We start from the raw sequence: 21,068 nt of genomic DNA, 5'->3' as shown, positions 1-21,068 counted from the left end.
TACACACGCAACTAGAGGGCAAGCTACCTCTGCTTGGTCGATGGCCCGATTTCGGAATTTCGAGTTCAAATATGCATGGATTTTGTCATTTTGTAAACACGAATATATACTTAAATTTGAATTTTCGGGTGTAAATAAATGCCTGAGCACACATCACAAAAATATTATTATAAAAAGATGAAAATCTTGAGTGGTTTCACCTGATAAAAAAACAGCTTTGTGAATAGGACATGACTAGTAAACTCCATATAAAAATGATTAATCCGAAACAATATTCTTAATAAGAGTAAAATAATGAAAATGAGGTCTATGCCCAAATTATCACTTAAAAGAGGTGAGAGTCGATTCCGCAACCTCTCTGAAAGGAGAACAGAACAGTTTAGGCGCTAAAATGTCTGTCTACAGATACCGGGCGTCGCGTAATAACTTTGCAAAATTAGTATAGACATTGCACAATTACGCTCAAGATAAATGTACAGAAAATTTGCAGTCATATATATTTAGAGGAGTTATTAGCATTTATGTACCGAGCTCGAAATAGTAATGACCGTTGCTTTGCGCTAAATATTAATGAATCGAGGTTGGGGATGAGAGCGGTTGTCAGAATGGGGATGAAATGGTTGAAACGGTTTTCTGGCCCCGAGGGAGCGATGCGACGTGTCGCGGGGTGCGGGGCGGGGGAGGAGTTAAGAGGGGGGGTTGCCTGGGGACGGCGGGAGTGCGGAGACTAAATGGGAAGAACGAATGGGGGGATGGAAATGGAGGCCAAGGGGTGGTGCGGGGGTGGATAAGAATATAAAAGCCTTTATTCCTTTATTTAGGGAACGAGGAGGAGTCCTTTTGTAAAAGGGTTCGAAAGGAGACGGCGGAGGTGAATTCGTCCCACGAGAACAATTGAACGGCGACGGTGAGTGGGAGGATGAGGGGGTGGAGGGTAGGGGTTGGTGGATGGGAGGGAGGAGACACTTCAGGAGGGGCAGAGAGGGAGGGTTGCAGTGGGGAGGGAAGCCGGAATATAAACTTGGGGTGAGGGAGGAAGGGGTAAGCAGGATATAAAACTTGGGGATGGGGGGTGAAGGGGGTGAAGGGGGAAGAGCAAAAATGTGGGTAGGAGGACAGGTTGGCGCGAGAGAAGGAAAGGGACGACTCCTTTCTTTTTCCCCCGCACTATCTGCAGGGGAGGAGAAGGATCGCTTCCGTGGATATCAGACTTGAAAATAAAAGGGGTACGTTTGGGAGGGAGGGGGAAGATGGGCTTGGGAGGAAGGGTTCGTGGGAGGAAAATATAAGGAAAAAGGGTCTGGAGAGATCTCTCCTTTTTAGCCCGCCAGGGGGAGGGGGGTGGGGTCTGGGCCGGAGGGCATGATGGGGTGGATTTGGTGGGGTAAGGATGGCTGTGGGCGTGGCCCAGTTAATTTCTCTGGAATTGACTCCTCGTAGAATGGGATCGTGGGTATGGTCGGTGGGAGGGGGGAGAGGGCTATAAGGGGGGCGGTGGGAGGGTTATAAGGGATCCATCGGCGAGGGAAGTGATCCAAAGCGAACGGCTCCAAGGGGTTTGAGGAAACGCCGAAGGGGAAGATTTCTTTCCCTTGGACTTAATGAACGTACCTACGTCCGAAAGGACCCGCGAATTTTAAATCCTCTGGGGGCAGATTTATCGTATTTTTTTGCGGCGATAGAGTTTGGGGGAAAGGGGCTGGCTTTGAGAATGTATTGTCTGGCAGGAGATCCGAAAATAATAATGTATCCTCGGAATTATCCTAAGGAATGAATTAATTTATAATTAAATCACAATCAATCAGTTTTCTCGTTTTCACTTTTTTCTGAGGAAAATGTGGCAGTAAAAATAATTTTTAACGATATTCTTCTGTGCACTTACTACAAAAATTGTGTACTTTGGATAAGTTTATTGAAATAATGTGCAAAATTGTAGCTAATATAGAAATCCAAATGTCCTCACAAACCTTTTAATATGCAACCTGCTCCATTACGTAGAAATATTATTTAATACATCTTTAATTAAAAACGAAAAATTCTGTATAGAATTGAGACAGGTTACTTATCTGAGAATGGTAAAGGCATATTACATGCTCCACTTACTATGGTAGACCACATAACGTAGGTGAAATCAAGGAGAGTAAAACGGATAAGCTTAAAATTTCCTTTTATCCTCGTACCATTAGACATCAAAATATAGATAATCGCAGGCGTAAAGAAGACAATAAGTTTTGATAGCGTAAATATTTTGTCGATATCCTGGATGAATTTTAAATTAAATCATCTTTTTAACTCATCTTTCGCATGATTTGAATATATCCTGCTTTGAATATTGCTGCCGTCTTTCGTGATATTAACTTTGTTTCAAGGCATGATCAAACTGATTATTGTGTAGAGGTGTCATGAATTTGATTGTTCTTGTACGTGGGCAGGATACTGCCCCACCATACGCGCTTGCGGCGGCTTGTGGGTTATTAAGTGGAGGTAGATTTAAATATTTGTAAATGGACATAACCGCATTGAAATAGTATACATGAAATTTAATAATGATGGAAGAAATGATTTTTAATTACAACGAAAATTCCTAGGCATTTATTTGTTCTGGTGAATTTGTACGTTTTCCGTATTAATAATGATCTAGATTAAAATTTCAATATATATATAAATATATAAATATATATATATATATATATATATATATATATATATATATATATATATATATACAAATATATAAAAACACAGATGTAGATTTTTAGAATATAGAGACACAAAGAAAGGACGCTCACAATTTGTTATTTTACGTTTCGACAGCACGGCTGTCGTCTTCAGAATGGCGTTCTCGGGGAAGAGCGGAGAGGATGTGCGGGGGAGAGGTGGGGGAAGGAGAGGTAAAGGGACCAATAGGAAATGAACAAGGGGGTGGGGGGGATATGTAGGCAGCCAATTGATGCATTCAGTGGGTGACAGAACTGAAGGGAATACGAGGGCTGGAGCGATGGTGTGCTAGTGCTAAGTGTTATACATTATTATTCACGTCCGTGAGACTTTCAAAAAGTGTTATATATATATATATATATATATATGTTATACATACATATACATACACATATATATATATATATATATATATATATATATATATATATATATTTGTGTGTGCGTAAAATATAAACGTATTATACATTTATACAATGTTAATTAGGTTCAGGAAACCTACAACATATTATCTTGAATAAATCACAAATGACCATTTAGATTCAAAAATTTAAAAAGAGCTACATAAAAGGCACGAGATTCATGTGTACATTAGATTGAAAGCTATATATTGTACGAAACGACGGAATATGAAATTAAATCCATCACTCGGGCCCTTTTTTGAATCTTTCTCCCTCCTCGGTATTAGCTGGACCCCGACCAGCTAATTCTCTAAAAACCTTTTGTTGAAATAAATAATGAAAAAGGGTGAATGAATTTGGGGTAAAAATGGAAATTATTGGCCCACTGAAAGAAACCAAAGCGAATGGAAATAGTTTTTTCAAGGATGGAGTAGAAAGAGGTGCTGAAAACGGAAATGGGAAATCCAAATGGCATTGTTATGTAAGATTTTGGGAAGAAAAGAGCAGGGCCACATCCAAGGCCTTAGATAGAAAGAAAGCGTCCAAGGAAAGAATAAAATATGGACTTAGACAGGAATCACGAAAGAGGTTTCTTCTTCAGGAAAATTAAACACGTACGCTTCATCGGTCATCATCGTAACAAGACGATGTCCCATGCACGAGTATATTCATTCCACTTGGATTTTGCCAAATGTGTCAGACGGACTCTAAAAAGCATTTTCTTCTAAACAGAGAAAAACTTCCCCCTATCTGCTCTTCTTATTTTTTCTTAATTTCTTCGTAACTTCTACCTGCCAACATTCCGAGATAAAAAACCTTGTCTTTCTTCTTCTACCTCTCTTACTTAACTTACTTGTTACGTACTTATTATGAAGGCCATCAACATAACACTATTTTCCAATGTCTCATTCACTCAATCCCTGTCATAGCCCTTTTTGGATTACATCAAATAATATCTTCTCTTCGCTCACCCTACTGAAAACTTCGATATTTCTCTTTCTCTCTGTCCAAATTATTTTCTTCAGTTTCCGCATCCCACACCTCAAAAGCTTCCAATCTATGTTAATTCTCTTCCCTCAAAAACCAAGCCTTACATCCGCCAAATACGTAGGATCCATATTAAAGTTTAATTCTTTTTTACTTCACCTATTTTTAATTTACCAGATGCCTCTTTTTCTAACTCAATTCTTCACCTATCCCCACTATACGATATCACTAAATAATGGATGAAATTCCTTTGCTGTCTGAATTACGAGGGTCATCCGGAAAGTAGTACCCGTTCGTGAAATAAAGACACAAAAGTAAATATTAACAAACATAAAAAATTTTATTTGAAAGAGGATACTTTAAACTACTTCTCAACATAATCTCCAAGCAAATTAAGGCATTTGTCATAACGTGTGACAAGTTTCTGTATTCCTGCTGCATAGTCCGCCGCCAGCTCATTGAGATACGCGAGGGACCCATCTTGCACAAATTTTTGCATAATGCAGATGGTGTTTAACAATTTCATGAACAATTGTTCGAGAAACATTGGGAAAATGCTCACAGATGTCATCAATTGTGACGCGCCGATCGTTCCTCACGAATTCGTCAACTGAGCTCACCAGTTGGTCTGTAATGACAGACGGTCTCTCCGAACGCTCATCGTCGTGTGTGTTCCCCCTCCCCGTGTTGAAGTTGCGACACCACCGCCGAACAGACGACTCGTCCATTACATTGTCTCCATACACCTCCTTTAATTGGCGATGAATATCACATGGGCGAACGTTTCTTGCATTGAGGAATTTAATCACTGCCCTCACTTCACAACTGGCGGCGTTCTCAATTTTTTTAAACATTGTAAACAATCACAGAAACAACACAGGCAATGCTAGCGTCACGCAACTTGGCTCAGAGAAGGCAGACAAGCCACTGAAGCTATCTGACCTCGTCCAGCGGCTACTCGCGTCGTCAGCACTTCATGCGGCACGAACGGGTACTACTTTCCGGATGACCCTCGTACTATTGCTTTATTATCTGAAATCCTAATTACATTAATTATCACGCCGCCGTTTTTATTCAAACCTCATACCAAATCCGCGTCATGTTATCATTTTCTCAGCATATTCGTTTGTGAAAACATTTCCGGCGATAACAGGGAACCCTGCCTTTCTCTCCTGCTAACCATTCTCTATTTCGATTTTTCCTCTGCTAATCTTACCTGTGCCTTCTAATTTATGTCGTCAAGTTTCAGATTTGACATCTAATCTCATCGGTTTACTCCTATATTCCCACATTTGCAATTAAATTTGCCCACGATGGAAAGCCCTCTCAAATCCCTGCGAACTTTATAAGACTTCATGATTATATTCGATATCCCATTCTATTAATATTTAAATAGTCATTGCAATGAAATCATGCGTCCCTCTCTAAAGTTATGTTCACCTGGACAGGTGTTTGTACAATACCGTAACCTTCTAAGTATGGTTATTATAAACTCCCTTTCCTTTATGAGAAGTTAATCTCATCGCCCCAGAGCCTCCACAGAGAGCTGCTTCACATTTTTCTGGATTGGGATACAGTTGATCTATGGAACTGTTCTGGCTACTATTACTATCGGCATTCTGCCGGTTAAGGCAGGTTTTGGATGAACACAGTCTACAAAGCTGTTTTAGAATACCCGTGCCTTGCCTCTCCTTACAGAAATCACAACCTGACATCCGGCAGTGAAGGAAGTCCTAATTCAATTCCGAATACTTCTTTCCTCCCTTCAGAACGTCCAGCATCCATATTTCATTCCTGCCCTTGTTCGCTTGCCTACCAATCTCACCTCTATATCAATCTTCAACAATGCATTGCCTATCAAAATGCTCTGCATCCATCGAAATCCAAAAAAATCCAGGATTCCCAGGAAAAGCGGAAACTCCCTGTGTCCTTCGGATTTCTTCAAAAAATCTCATCATCTCTCCACCATGCCTCGTATTTCCACGTTTGTTTTCCTTTCTATCCACTCAACCTTTTCCATCCTTCTCCACGCTGACAATTCAAAATACACCAATCTTCTTGCTTCAGTGACCATGTTTCCGCGCAGTAGAAAACTACGTTTCATATCGAAGTTATGACGAGCCTTTTCTCAACATCATTAACCAACGTACCTGTAATATTGTCCTTCCTTCTTGTGAAGGATTGTTAACCTAATGCAAGTCTCCTCCTTATGATCGTACTACTTTGCCCATTTGCTTCAAAAACTTTTGAGATCAGTAAATTGTTCCATCTGTTCTAGTTTTTCCCCCCTATTTTAACTTTAACTGTAACTTAACGTTTAACTTAGCTTTTCTCTTCCCTGAAAACCGCATTACATTTGTTTTATTTTAATTTATTCTCATCCCATACCTATCTTAATCACTGTCAATGCACTCGGCTTAGATTGTATACTGTTTACTGACTGATAAAACAAAGCATGGTCAACCTTAAACCTAGCGGATATTATGAATTTTACATTTATATTTATATTTTTCCCACTATTTTGCATATCATTCTTCACTCTTTGTACTCATGCGTATTCATTGTAAATCGATTGTCATTATTTAATTCTTTTTTATATTATTTAGGGCTCAATTTTAATTACATTTTAATTAATTGTATCTAACGATGGGTTAGATGGAAGAAGGAACTGCCACAGTTTCAATATCTCCTAAATAAAGCCAAGTTATTATTATTATTGACTTTCACTCCTTCTCCAGTTCTTTCCATGTCTATATAAGTATTTTTTTGATATTCACATAAGATGAACAGTAAAGGTGGCAATGGACACCCTTGTCTTATTCCTCTTTCTAACTCTGCCCATGTGAACTCACCATCCGCCACTCTTACCTAAGGTGTCTGAGACATGTACAGGCTGTTGTTAAGTCTCCTATCCCTCCAACTTATTCCTATATTCTGAGAATCACTTTGGCTAGGTCTAAAATCAAGCTTATTATTATGCATTCCTCACATACGCATAACTGCCTTTTCCTTTTTTGGAATCGGAACTAACACAGATCTGGCCAAGTCTCCGGGTCAAAGTCCTCCCTCAAAAATACTATGAATTAATCCTTAAAAACTCTTCTTACCATTTTTTCCAAAAATTTTAAGTAGTTCCGTGGTAATACTGTCTTCTCACTCGGCATTTTTTGATTTCAATACCCTTAGGGCCATTTCTATCTCGCCATGGCTTAAGCCTCGATCTAAGCTATCCTCATCCACTTCGCATTATTTTCAATGCCCTCTCTTGCTGACCGATTGTTTTAGCATTATTATAATAATCCTTACATCTCTCTAGGATCTTTTCTTATTCAACTAATATTTTTCCTGTCTTATCTTTGATTTTTTGCCATTATTTTCCCTCTTTACTTCCTGATAGAGTTTTAGCCTTCCATTATAGCACACTAATTTCACCCTCCCTCTGTAAAGTTTCCATATCCTCGCATTATTTCTTCTACTAAGCTTATTTTCCTCCATTCGCCATCCCCTCAGTTTATTATTTAAATGTTTATACTTTCTTCTTCCTAACTTTGTACTTGCATTCTTATATTTCCTTTCTTGTCTATTTTTGGGTATCTCTGGTTAAATTCTCTCCTAAAAAAAGTTGCTAATCCTTCTTTAAAGCATAATTATGTGGCTTGTATTATAATTATTTTCGTGGTTTAAATTCACCACTTTTCTGTATCTTATTTAGAGCTGTGGTCACACTAAATTAACTCTCCTCATCCCACAATATATTACTCCGCAACTTTCATTATAAAAATCCTCTCTATCTCAACCTACACGAACCTAAAATATCCATGCTTACTGTTTTCAGTTCTCCTTTAAAAAGTTCTAGCTTCATTTTCCTTATCACGTGTTGTCAATATAATTAATTTCTTCATTTCATTTTCAGTAACTTAATATATATATATATATATATATATATATATATATATATATATATATATATATACTATGTAAAAATAATTGTCACAATGTACATGTAGCTTTCCTCTAATTAACATGGTGTTTGCAGGTTTTTCACACACCCCTACTCTTCGTGGGTGCTTTCCTGCGTGGGGTTTTACTAGGTGAGCAATGCCACGATCTCCTTAGTTTTTCCCTCAAACCTCATTCTTTGCTCATACTTTCCTTATTTTATTGTTCTCTATCTTCTCTGTCATTAAATTTGGGTATGTGTAGGTGCATCCTTAATTTATATATTAATGTACACATGGATATATGCATATAAATATATGTACACATATATTAATTATCCTTTTCTTTTCGATGTGCAAATCTGAGCATAGTTAATTTGTCTGTCTATATGTATATATATATATATATATATATATATATATATATATATATATATATATATATATATATATATTGCACAGTAACAAACAATATAGAAACACAAAAAAAGCTAACTCGCTCGTTATTTCTTGACAAATTCGACAAAATTCCTCTCCGTCTTCATCGGAAGATAGAGAAGTAATTACTTCTCTATATTCCGGTTAATTGAAGTAATTACCTCTCTATCTTCCGATGATGACGTAGTGGAATTCCGTCGAAATTATCAAGAAATAACGTGTGAGTTATCTTTTTTTGTGTTTCTATATTGTTTGTTACTGTGTAATGTACTGAATGATCTGGTACTTTCCCGGCGAATAATGTTTTCCAAGATTATTCGGGTCTCCCACCGGGTCCACGTTCGTAGGTTTGCCGACGTTTCGATGGCCGAGTCGTCCATCGTCTTCAGGGCATGTCGTTACTCAGGTATTTGGCCGCCTTATATAGTTTGGTCAGGAGGTCAGGTCACGTCTGATTGGTCGGACGCTTTCCGCCTCTTGTTTTCCTTGATGTTCCTCAAAATGGGTTTCCACGCGTTACTGAGGGAGTATCCGCTGTCTCGGTTAATGGATTGGTTTTCGAGCCGGATCGCTTTTGCTTCCTTAGTCAATCTTTCCCAAAATTTCTCTTCTCGGCACAGGATCCTTGTCTCCTCCCACCAAATGCTATGGTCGGAGATGATGCTGTGCTCTGCAATGGCCGACTTCTCAGGTTGGCACAGTCTGAGATGTCTCCGGTGTTCTTTTAACCTTGTAGCAATGGTCCTTCCGGTCTCTCCCACGTAGACTTGGCCGCACTCGCAGGGTATTCGGTATACTCCAGGGGTCATGAGGCCACAGGGGTCCTTTGCCCTTACTAATTCGTCCCTGAGTTTGTTACAGGGACGGAAGTAGGTGTCGATGTTGTACCTCTTCAGTATTCTCGTGACCTTGCCCGAGACCGTGGAGACAAAGTGTAGACCCGCCCTTGCCAGTGGTTTTGGTTCGGCTTCCTTCGGTGTGGAGCCCCGAGGCTTGACGGTCCTTTTTAGCGCCAACGCGATTTCTCTCTCGCTGTAGCCATTTTGCCTGAAAGTCTTCTTAAGGTGCAGCAGCTCCTTGTGAAGACTTTCTGTGCTCTTGCTCGGTGTATAAGCGTTGATAGAACCGCCATTCTCTGGGAGGGGTGATGGTGACTTCTTCCGTTGAGGTAAAGGCCTGTGTGCGTCGGTTTGCGGTAGACGCTGTGTCCCAATGACCCGTCTGCTTTCCGGTGGATGAGTATATCGAGAAATGGAAGGCTATTGTTGACCTCCACCTCCATGGTGAACTGTATATTTGGGTGCAGGCTATTCATGTGCTCCAGGAACTGCTTGAGGGTCTCCGATCCATGCGGCCAGATGATAAATGTGTCATCCACGTACCGGAAGAAACATTTGGGTTTGAGAGTGTAATGTGTGTGTAATGTACTATTCGGCACTTCCGTGTTACATCGACGCAATCATCTATATATATATATATATATACACATTCAAACACGAAATCCCGCCAAACGGCGAATAAATACTCATATATACAGAAACATATATAAGGAAACGGGATAGGAACACATATAAAGGACGAACACAATAGAGGTGGGGAAGGCGGAATCGAACGGATCACAAGAGTAAAAATATTTCCTTGACCGGGACTCGAACACCGGATCTTTCCACTTGCCGGGCGGATGCTCTTAACCACTTGAGCTATCGAGGATAGTCAATTTACCCAGAGATCCGTGGGTCTAATATGTCGCCAAGCGCCCCGATTCTTTCAGCCAAGAGATGGCGTCAGGGGGCTGTTTCACCCACCAAAGGAGAAATAGACAATACAGAAGGAAAGGAAAGGACAATGTGTTCCTGTTATATGTGTTCCTATCCCGTTTCCTTATATCTGTTTCTGTATATATGAGTATTTATTCGCCGTTTGGCGGGATTTTGTGTTTGAATGTGTATTTGGCCAATGTGGCTCATCTCTTTCTTCTGGCTATGCGTGCCACGAAACGCACTGTTCCTTTCCTGTATGATGTTGTATGAATTCTAACCCACTGTCCTTTCCTTTCCTTCTGTGTTGTCTATTTCTCCTTTGGTGGGTGAAACAGCCCCCTGACGCCATCTCTTGGCTGAAAGAATCGGGGCGCTTGGCGACATATTAGACCCACGGATCTCAGGGTAAATTGACTATCCTCGATAGCTCAAGTGGTTAAGAGCATCCGCCCGGCAAGTGGAAAGATCCGGTGTTCGAGTCCCGGTTGAGGAAATATTTTTACTCTTGTGATCCGTTCGATTCCGCCTTCCCCACCTCTATTGTGTTCGTCCTTTATATGTGTTCCTATCCCTTTTCCTTATATCTGTTTCTGTATATATGAGTATATATATATATATATATATATATATATATATATATATATATATATATATATATATGCATTTACTATAAGTTTTATGCCTTATATAATATGTATACGACGATGGGCTGAATGGAAAAGGAACCATTAGGTCTCAATTTCGTCCAAATAAAGACCTCTATCTATCTATTTATCTATATCTATCTATCACCGCTTTCTCATTCCGTGCATCTATTTATACAGTTATGATCCTCTTCTGGGTTCTCTTTTCCTCCTCTTTAAATTCGGTTGGGCATGGACTGACGGCCGAAGAGAACCTCCCTCCGTCGCCATTGAAACCATATTTAGCGTGCTTTGCTTTGTTGTTGCCAGAATTGATTATCTTCTGGTTTCAGTCAATATTTATCATCGCAAGGAAACTTGAGTTTACCACTTACTTGAATCGCTAGGAGATATGGCGAAAATAGTACGTAAAACGGAACATTATGTATAATGCAAGCCATTGTTTATCAGCAAATACTTTGCGGATTCATTCCTCTTTCTTAAACCAGAGTAGAATGTCGGACCTGTCCAATGGCTTAGTAGTAGGCAATGGTTTGTCCGTAATCTTTGGAATTCTACTCCAGGAAAGAGTGTTCTTGGCATTCAGTTCATGGCGCCCCAATTAGGGAGCGGGGCACCCCTCACAAGGTATCAATTCAGTCACTTTGGAATCTATTTAAATAAGCACCTTCCATCTCTTTCCCGTTCCACTAATCGATTATTTTTCATCGAACGACTCAAATGCCCAGGTTAGCATAATTGGTTTTCGATATTCTTTATGTGTGAACTGATCGATGTCCGATTTCCACCTACACGAAGCATATCTTTGTTGAAAAAATTCAGCGCCTTTCGGGTATTTCTTAGAAAGCGAGGAAGAAACTTTAAAGGGAGGCGTAGAATTTTAGCAAACGGTGTGCCTACGTTAGCTCAACTCGGAGTTTATCGGGTAAGCAATCTTACCATTCTTAACTCTCTACATAGGCGGGCGTCTGCGTAAAACAAAGGAAATTAATGCAACCATTATTTATAAAAAATGCCAACAACTTCCTTTATTTCTTTATTTTATAATTGAAATCGCACGACTAGATTTACGACTTGTAGCCCCTTAGAAACGTCGTTACAGCTAAAATCCCTTGAATATTTGGCTTCTTGAAGCGCGTAATAACCCAGTCTTGAACCTTGTCCTCAAGGGCGCATCCTCCAACTTCCTGCTCTAGGGAGTATAAGCGAACACGGCAGTAGGATAACATGATATCCGCACTGGATTACAAAAGATTTTAAGAAAAATGGAAGCGAGGGATTCTTTGAAGTTACACGAAGTATTTATGAGGAAGGTATCTAGCCAGAAGATTTCCTTAGTTTGATCCACAGCTGGAAAAACTCTAAAGCAGCCGCATTAAAACTAAATTAAAGTCGAAGAGTTTGGCATCATGTTGTGTATTAATTTAAAATACGCCATCTTGGGGGTTCTCATTTCTATGCTATTTGCAGATTTGGGATCGGTTTCAATTACCGAAAGAGAGAAGCAGCCATAGAAGGTTTGGTTCTGGGAAGCAGTATGAGCAGTGATAGCATAATCAAGGAAGGTGGGAGACTTGGTGGAATGACACATGACTGCATGACTCTCTTAGAAAATTTGGGTACCCTAAAAAAATACTAAACAATAAAATTCTCAAATCGGCAACCCAATACTCTCCCCAAACCAAACCGCCCAAAATGCCCTAACCTTACCACCTTTTTCTTCCCCGGAACCCACAAAACTAAACATATAATCCGTGAACTCTTCCCAATCATTAATAACAGTCAGTACACATCACTTTTATTCCCACATTGTCCCTCTGTTTCGTTTAAAAGCCCGTCGAACTTGCGAGACATCTTCAAGTTCACAAAATAACCGGTGAGCACCCATCTCTTCCCCACCCACGCAACCGCCCACGCTGCAAACGCTGCCATCTTCTAAAACCCGCCACCTGCCTTACTACCAACTCCCAACCCGACGCCACCTGCACCTCAAAAAACATAATATACCGCCTCTCCTGTAACTTCTGCCTTGCCCTGCCTTCTACGTGGGCGAATGCACGACCACCCTTTCACTTCGTATGAATAACCACCGATATTCCACCAAATCCCCATCCTTCCTTAATTATCCCATCCCTACTCACACTGCTTCCTAACATCAATCTTTTGATGACTGCTTCTCCGTTTCGGTGATTGAAATCCCTCCCAAATCCCAAGTAGCATATAGTGAGAACACTCAAGATGGCGCATACCTGGGTGTTCCAGTCATTTAAACCCCCCGGGCCAAACTAAACCCACTGAATGCATCCGATAGCTGCATACATATCCCCTCCCGCCCCCTTGTCTATTTCCTATTGGTCCATTGCCTCTCCTTCCATCACCCTTTCCCAGCATATGCCTTCTCCGCTCTTCCCCGAGAACGTGATTCTGATGACGATGGTCATGCCGTAGAAACGTCAAAACTACATATGGTTCTTTCCTTGTGTTTCTATGTTTTAAAAATCTACATCTGTGTTATATATATATATATATATTTATATATATATATATATATATATATTTATTTATTTATTTATTTATATATATGTATATATATGTGTATAGAGAGGAATATAGGATACAACCAGGAGGTATTTGCCTGTTTCGTAGATTTCGAAAAAGCGTTTGATAGAGTGAATTGGGAAAAACTAATGAGTATTCTGCAGAAAATAGGAATAGATTGGAGGGAAAGGGGGCTAATCCGCAACCTGTACATGTCCCAGACTGCTCAGGTGCGAGTGGGGAACGAGGAGTCCGGATGGGCAGTGTCAGGAAGAGGTGTAGGGCAGGGTTGCCCATTATCACCGTTGCTGTTCAAACGGTATGCAGAGGAAATGATCAAAGAGGCATGGGAAGAACTGGAGGTAGGAATGAAAGTCAAAGGGGAATTCGTAAAGTCAGTTAGGTTTGCTGATGATCAAGCTTTAGTTTGTCAGTCAGCCATGGAGTTGCAAGCATTGCTGAGTGAATTGGAAATTCAGTGCGACAGGTATGGGATGAGAATCAAAATTAATAAAACAAAGGTTATGCGATTTCCTAGAAAGAAAAAGGCTAAGCTAAACATTAAAATAGGAGGGCGAAAACTAGAGCAGGTAGAACAGTTTACGTATCTCGGTAGTGTTTTGGACCAGCACGGTTAAAGTAGTAGGGACGTAAGGAGAAGAATTGAGCTAGGCAAAGAGGCTTTTCTCAAGGAGGAGGGAGTGGATGAGAGGGACGTTGAGTAAGGATATTAAGAAAAGACTCGTAAAAACTTTGGTATGGAGCGTAGCTATGTACGGTGCGGAATCGTGGCCTTAGAAGCAGGAGGATAGACGTAGACTGGAGGCTTTTGAAATGTGGGTTTGGTGAAGAATGGAGAAGGTGAAATGGACAGAGAAGAAAACAAATGAGGAAGTACTTGGTATGGTGGGCGAGCAGTGGGGTTTGTTGGGAGAAATGCTATGGAGGCAGGAAAGGTGGATGAAGGGGGTATTGACCGGCAGTGGGATGTTGAAGACTGTGATAGAGGGGAGAATATTAGACAAACGAGGAAAGGGAAGGAACAGGATAGGGATGCTGGACGGGATGAAGGGAGAAAGAAGGTACTCAGAGATGAAGAGGGACCTGATGTAGAGTAGGATGCTGGATGTTGTGTTTTGCTAGGAGTCACAAAATATTTGTTTAGGAGCTGTGTCCATCCAAAAACCTACCTTAACCGGTAGATTACCTTATAATAATATATATATATATATATATATATATATATATATTATTATAAGGTTATCTACCGGTTAAGGTAGGTTTTTGGACAGCAGGTATATATATATATATATATATATATATATATATATATATATATATATATATATATATATATATATATACCTGCTGTCATTTATCCAAGATTGATACCATATCCTGTAAAGGCTGCAATTAACCTCTCTTCCTCCAGATGCCGATATGACCATGGCCGTGTATCCCTTTATACCTCCATTCCCCACTCAGATCTGTCGACTCTCCAACACTACCATGCCCCTCCCGACGCCCTAAGCTTCACATACCCAGCACTAAATTTCTCCTTAGCCTTTCCGATTTCATCCTCACCCGTAATTCCTTCTCCTTTGACCATAAATCCTACTTGCAGATCAAGGGTTGTGCCATGGGCAGCAGGTTTAGGCCTTTCTATGTAAACCTCTTTTTTGGCCTTGCAGAGAAAAAATTCTTGATGAAACAGCCCCTGAAACCTCTATCGTTGCTCAGCTATATCGATGATATTTTCTTTCTCTGGCCACATGGTATTTATTCCCTGAAAACGTTCATATCCGATCTCAATGCTTCATCCTCTGTCTCCTGTACTTCTACCGTTTTCTCCCAAATTACCTTCCCAGATTTAAACGTATTATTAATCGAAAAATATTCCAAACTTCTGTGCATATAAAACCGACCAACAAAGCACGATACCTAAATTATAACAGTTGCCACGCACATCACACCAAACGCTCCGTTCCTTCTTCCCTTTCTATAAGACGACACAGAATCTGCGATCATCCAGACTCCTTTGAAACATTCCTCTGAAACCTACACCATTCCCTCATCCAAAAAGGTTATGCTGAATCCCACCTAAACAAAAGAATTCGAAGAAATTCTTACACTCCCAAACCTCCCTCCGACACAGAAAGCAACCCTCTTTTAATTTGTACCACATACTTCCCTGGCCTAGAGTCTCCGAGATCAATCCTAAAAATCCCCAACCCGATTCTCAAGAACCACAGGTTCACCACCAACCTTTTTCCAAATGTCCATCCGTTACTTTAAAACGCCCCGCCAACTTATCAGATTTCCTCAAATCAACCAATCCACTCCTTAAAACCCCGCCCCGTTCCAAAGCCACTCCCGTTCCCGGAAATAAATCTCAATACAAAACATGTCCCATTTTCAAAACCCGATCTCCATCCCTCTCCCACCCGATTTTTACCCTTCTCCCACCAATTAACTGCTCCTCATTTTCTTCCAGCAAAGTAGTTTCACTTTTTGAAGTGCCAAATATGCCCTGCCTTTTATATTGGACAGTGTACCACACTCCTCAATATTAGAATCAATAACCACCTGGTCTCATGCAAGAATTCTTCCCTGATTGGGATGCTCCTAATCCGAAAACACACCTCCGAGCATAACGCTCCCTTTGAAAAATGCTATAGCGCCTCCATTCCATCGGCCCTCCCATCCTCCGACCCTACACTCAAACTCCAAACAATAGAACTGGATTTTTTATGGCTTCCTGATTCCTGGAATGAGCCAGGTATCAATATCAGACACCAATTACGCCAATTTCCAGGTATTTTCACCCCTCTTCACTCCTAAAACCTTGCATATTATTTCCACACTTTTAAAATTTCCCCTTCAACTCTTCCACTCAAAAATCTTTCCCCACCTTCCCCTTCCATCTAGCGTAATCATCCGCTACCATTGAAACTTTCTCAGTTCTTCCTCTCCCTTGAGAAAGGTGTGTTTATGTGTTTTTGTTTTTGTGTTGCCGTTTGCTATCTTAGTGTGCACTATATATATATATATATATATATATATATATATATATATATATATATATATATATATATATATATATATATATATAAGATAAATAATAAGATATAAATATAGATATATAATATAAGATATATAAGATAATCCGTCCGACAAGTTGGAAGATTCATGTTTCAATTCAAGATCAAGAAAATATTTTTGCTCTTATGATCTGCTTGATTTCACCTTGCCCACCACTCCTGGGTTTTGTCTTTTATGTGTGTTCCTATCCCTTTTCCTTATATCTATATCATGTGAATAAATAAATAAATAAAGGCCGAGGCCATATCCTGAAATAGAACCTGTATATTTGTTTATAAAAGGTCTGACCATAAAGTAAATGACGATTTAAATTAAAATATGAACCTAGTTAAAAGACAAAGTTTTATAATATACTTTTCAGAGGCATGTTATTTTAAAGTATTTTTCTACATAGTCGACATGTAGTTTCCTGCTCGTCTTCGAACTGAGTATTGGCGACGACACACGACTTCCCGGAGGGAGGTATCAGCTCAGAGAATGAAGAAATACGTTCTAACTCGTCATGTGTACCACACAAACTACCCTTAGTACAGCCCCAGCTCACACTCTCTTGGCTGCGCCCCCTTCAGTCGTCGCCCAAGCAAGGCCCAGCTCCAATCTCCGCATCGCCCTTTTATTATCTCGCCAGAAGGATTATAACCCTTCCAGCGTCACCCAGTCATCCGTCCATACTTGAGTCATAGATGATCTCCCGCTCCTAGGGGTCACCATTCCACCCCTCACTCATCTTAACGTGCGCACCGATTCACCGCCCTCAGTGTCCTTATTTATCCACCAAGTAATTAGCATCCAGCAATTTTTTATTCATTCTACATATCGTACTAATGCTACAGATATTCAAATTGGGGCATTTATCTCAATGATGCTCAAGCTTTTTCTCCTGTCTCTGAATAAATCTGCCGCCTTACATCTAACCCCTTGTTTACTCAAGTATGCAATCCTGCGTCACTGTAAAAGCGCTGTGTTACAAGTCATGTGAGATCCGTCATCATAAATTGGCAATTTTCCCGAATTTTGCGTTGATTTTCACGATCAGTACATCTATCACAAGCCGACGACTACTGTACTCGTTGTGAACATTGGTGCGGCCACTGAATGCTTCATTGCCTCACTCCGTCTTCACTCATTATTCCGTTCCCGTACACTTCACAATTTTGGATTTCAATTGACTTGCTGTTTTTTTCCAGTAAAAACCTAATCGCAGATAGCACTTCACAACTCGCGGGATTTTCTGTTACAGCACAAATTTTAACAGTTTGCAGTAAGGAATGTAGAAGAACCACACTTTACACACTACCACAGCAGGATGCGTATTGAATGTAGGGATTGTAATTGTAGTGTAGGGTTTAGACCCCAAGATGGTGTCTAGTCCTACCCAACGACACGCTAGACCAATAGGTAAAGGGGATCGAAATGTTGCGGTGGTTAAAGTACTGGCATCCCAGCGAAAGGGCCATGGCTCGAATTCTGGAGACACAGGACGATGGATTGGGTTGAATGCGTGGGAAATGCATTTCTTGACGTAGGACAAACACGATGCACGCGTGACTTTCGGGAAAAGTGATGGTAAAGACGAAGAGAGAGCTGGGTGTGGGTGGGGGGGGGGTGAAAGGATGGAAGGATGATAGGGAGAGCGAGCGCGTCTTGCGAGAAGCTTACGGGGGTAGGGGGTGAGGGTTGGCGAGGCGGGGTCCGGAGGGGGAAGACTGAGAAGGCTCTGGGGAGGAGAAGGGGTTTGAGTGCGAGTGGAGGACGGAAGGCGCGGGGAGGAGGGGTGGAGTGGCGAACAGTAGACGTAGTTCGTAGCTTCTACTTTGAGGGGGGAGGTGCGAGTGGGTGGGCAAAGGAGCGAAGATGGCGGTTTGGTGGGTGGCTTGGCGTCTGCAGCGGGGGGGAAGGAAGGCGCGCGTGGGAGGGGCCATCGGAGTATGGGGGGGAAGAGGAAGGGGGGGCGGGCGAGGTGTGGCAGATGGATGTGGTTCGGTACGCTGGGCCCGGGAGTGCGGTTTGTAGTTTTGGATGGTGGGGGATGGGAAGGCGGGCGGAGGTAAGGTTAGGGTGGAGTAAGAATGATGAGGGGACGGCCTGAGTACCAGCTAAAGGGGGGAGGAAGGGCGAGAGATATATCCAAGGAAGAAGAGGAAGTCGTTGGAGTAAGAATGGGGAGAGGTGGAAGAGGGATACTAGTGAAAATCGGGTTCTCGAGTTTCATGGGTTATGTTGAAGACTATTCCGGTGTCACTGCACTACTCGACGAAACGATCTCTTGTTATTATACGAACAGTTCCCTACTTCACTCCTTTACTGAGCTCAGTGAACGCTGCCATTTGACAGACTTTTGTATTTCTGGTTGGTATGGCGCATTTACAGGGAAGGAGATCTCAAACCCTATCTGTCTTATCTCCTTTATTATGTGTATGTTAGTCGTTAGTTTGAGTGTTTGCATGTGTGTGGGGTGTAAGGGTTTTTGCATGAATTTATACCATGTTTTTTTCGTGATTGGTATAAGTTTGTGGCTTGTGCATGCGATTTTTTTTCTTCCTTAATTACGGGTGGTGTCCTAACACCCCCCTCCACACGCCCTTGCGGTGGCTTGCGAGGTATTAAAGTAGATGTAGGTAATTATTATTATTTTGTAAGTCAATTCGACTCTGACGACAGTTTCAAATTATTTTCTACGTGAAAAAGTGGTAATCACGGTTATCTGACGAGGAAACGTTGGTGATTTAATATTCTGGTTTCAGTTTGGGAAGAATAAAACGTTCATTTGCAAACAAGTAAACAGGGATCAACGATTGACCTCCGGAATAATAAAAAAATCCGAAAAAGATTCTGGAGCGGTCAAAAAGTCATGCATGTCATTTGCATATGAGTAAAGACGTACCGCTGACCATAAGCGGTATACAATCATAGCAACACCAAATAAATAGATAGAAAACACTAAGGACTTAAGAGCAATTATTCTGTAAACTCGTGTATTGAAAATTAGAGTTACAATAGTGTACGAAGAAAGTGAAAGAGCAATTACGTTAAGAAAAATTTTCTTTTGAAGGACTTGAGGATCAAGAGAAACTATTTTTTAGTTCCCGAGTCATCATAGATAAGGGAGAAGAGAAAAAGAGTATATTGCATCTGTTGAACTGAAAACATATTTTGAAGAAGAATAGAACACGAAGCTAAAGATATTTGAGTTGACTAAGACAATGATTAATACACTAAGGAGAAAGTGGTACACATTAGACCGATTCAAAGAAACTGCGGTGAATGCCGCAAAAGTAACTTTTAACAGAGTCATCCCCGTCATGCGTATATATTATGCAAAGATTTTCAAATTTAAACATTATTCGCTTTGTCTTGAATTCGACCCCGGATCCCTCGAAGTCCGGCCAAATGCTTTAGCTTATTAAGCTACCGAGGCGTCCTCAAGCAATCTGAAATTTTGGGGGTTTTAAATGAAGAAGATGTTAAGACGAAATACCGCACATAAAATGCCGCAGGTATTCCTACGCGTATTGATATTTATTTTTCTGAATTTTATGCACTGAAAGGCGTCTTAATTAGGATTTATATTTAATCAAGGCTAAGCATTTACATCAAAAACGAAATTATTTCCCTGTACTTATGTTCCCCCAAATAGAAATATCTGAGGAGTTTCGTTTCATCACCAGTTATTATATTTCATGCTTGTGAAATAATGCGTTGCACTTCGTTAGTTAATAAGCGATATCTTTTTAAAGTATCAATTTCAGATATTCCATGATTTAACATGCGTAGAACGTTACTGTGGCCATTCACTTAATGATTGAGTGTACTGCCTTAGGCCGTAATATTTGAAGATTCCAAAAAGTGTAGCCTAGGGCAATCATCTCAATCCATGCTTCGGTTCTTAACAATGAGTGCAATAATTGAATTAAGTTCCTGACGCATTCGCAGGCTGGGTTTAGGGTTCTAATTTGCATTGTGACACGATTTTGAGGAGATGAATGTTCTATTTAAATATGTAGCTATTTCAGTCTCAGTCAAGGAAATAAATGTACGTATTTCATTTAACACATGAGGCGCTTCGGTGGATTTGAATGATTTTATTACGCATAACTTGTTACACTGCACACATTTATTAAGGGATTGTTTTCACTGCACTTATTTGGATTGGCGCTGCGTAGCAATCTTAACTTTAAGTAATACGCAAGGAACCTTGCAATAAACCCGATGTATAGTAAATTGTAACGAAAACCCTCGGGAGTATCTATTAGTTAGAATTGTATATACCTTGGTTAAAGAATTAGAAACTATGAACTTAGTCTTCAGTTTTCTATCATCTTTAAAAAGTGTCAATTTACAATTTAATAGAAGAAAGTGTAATATGGAGCAAACAAATAACATGCCAAATGGGTAAAGTGAGTTTGTGATGGGAATATTTAACTTCAACTCATTTGAAAGTGTTCTCAGCGAAATAAGCCCGTGTAATCGATATATTAATGCTAACGAATCACCTTATTACGTCATTCATGTAATTTCGTCGCGTAAAATTCATGAAATTTA

This window comes from Hetaerina americana, unplaced genomic scaffold (assembly GCF_022747635.1).
Source record: "Hetaerina americana unplaced genomic scaffold, ioHetAmer1.1.p SCAF_8, whole genome shotgun sequence".
In the NCBI taxonomy this organism is placed as follows: Eukaryota; Metazoa; Arthropoda; class Insecta; order Odonata; family Calopterygidae; genus Hetaerina; species Hetaerina americana.
This window is presented reverse-complemented; position numbering follows the sequence as displayed.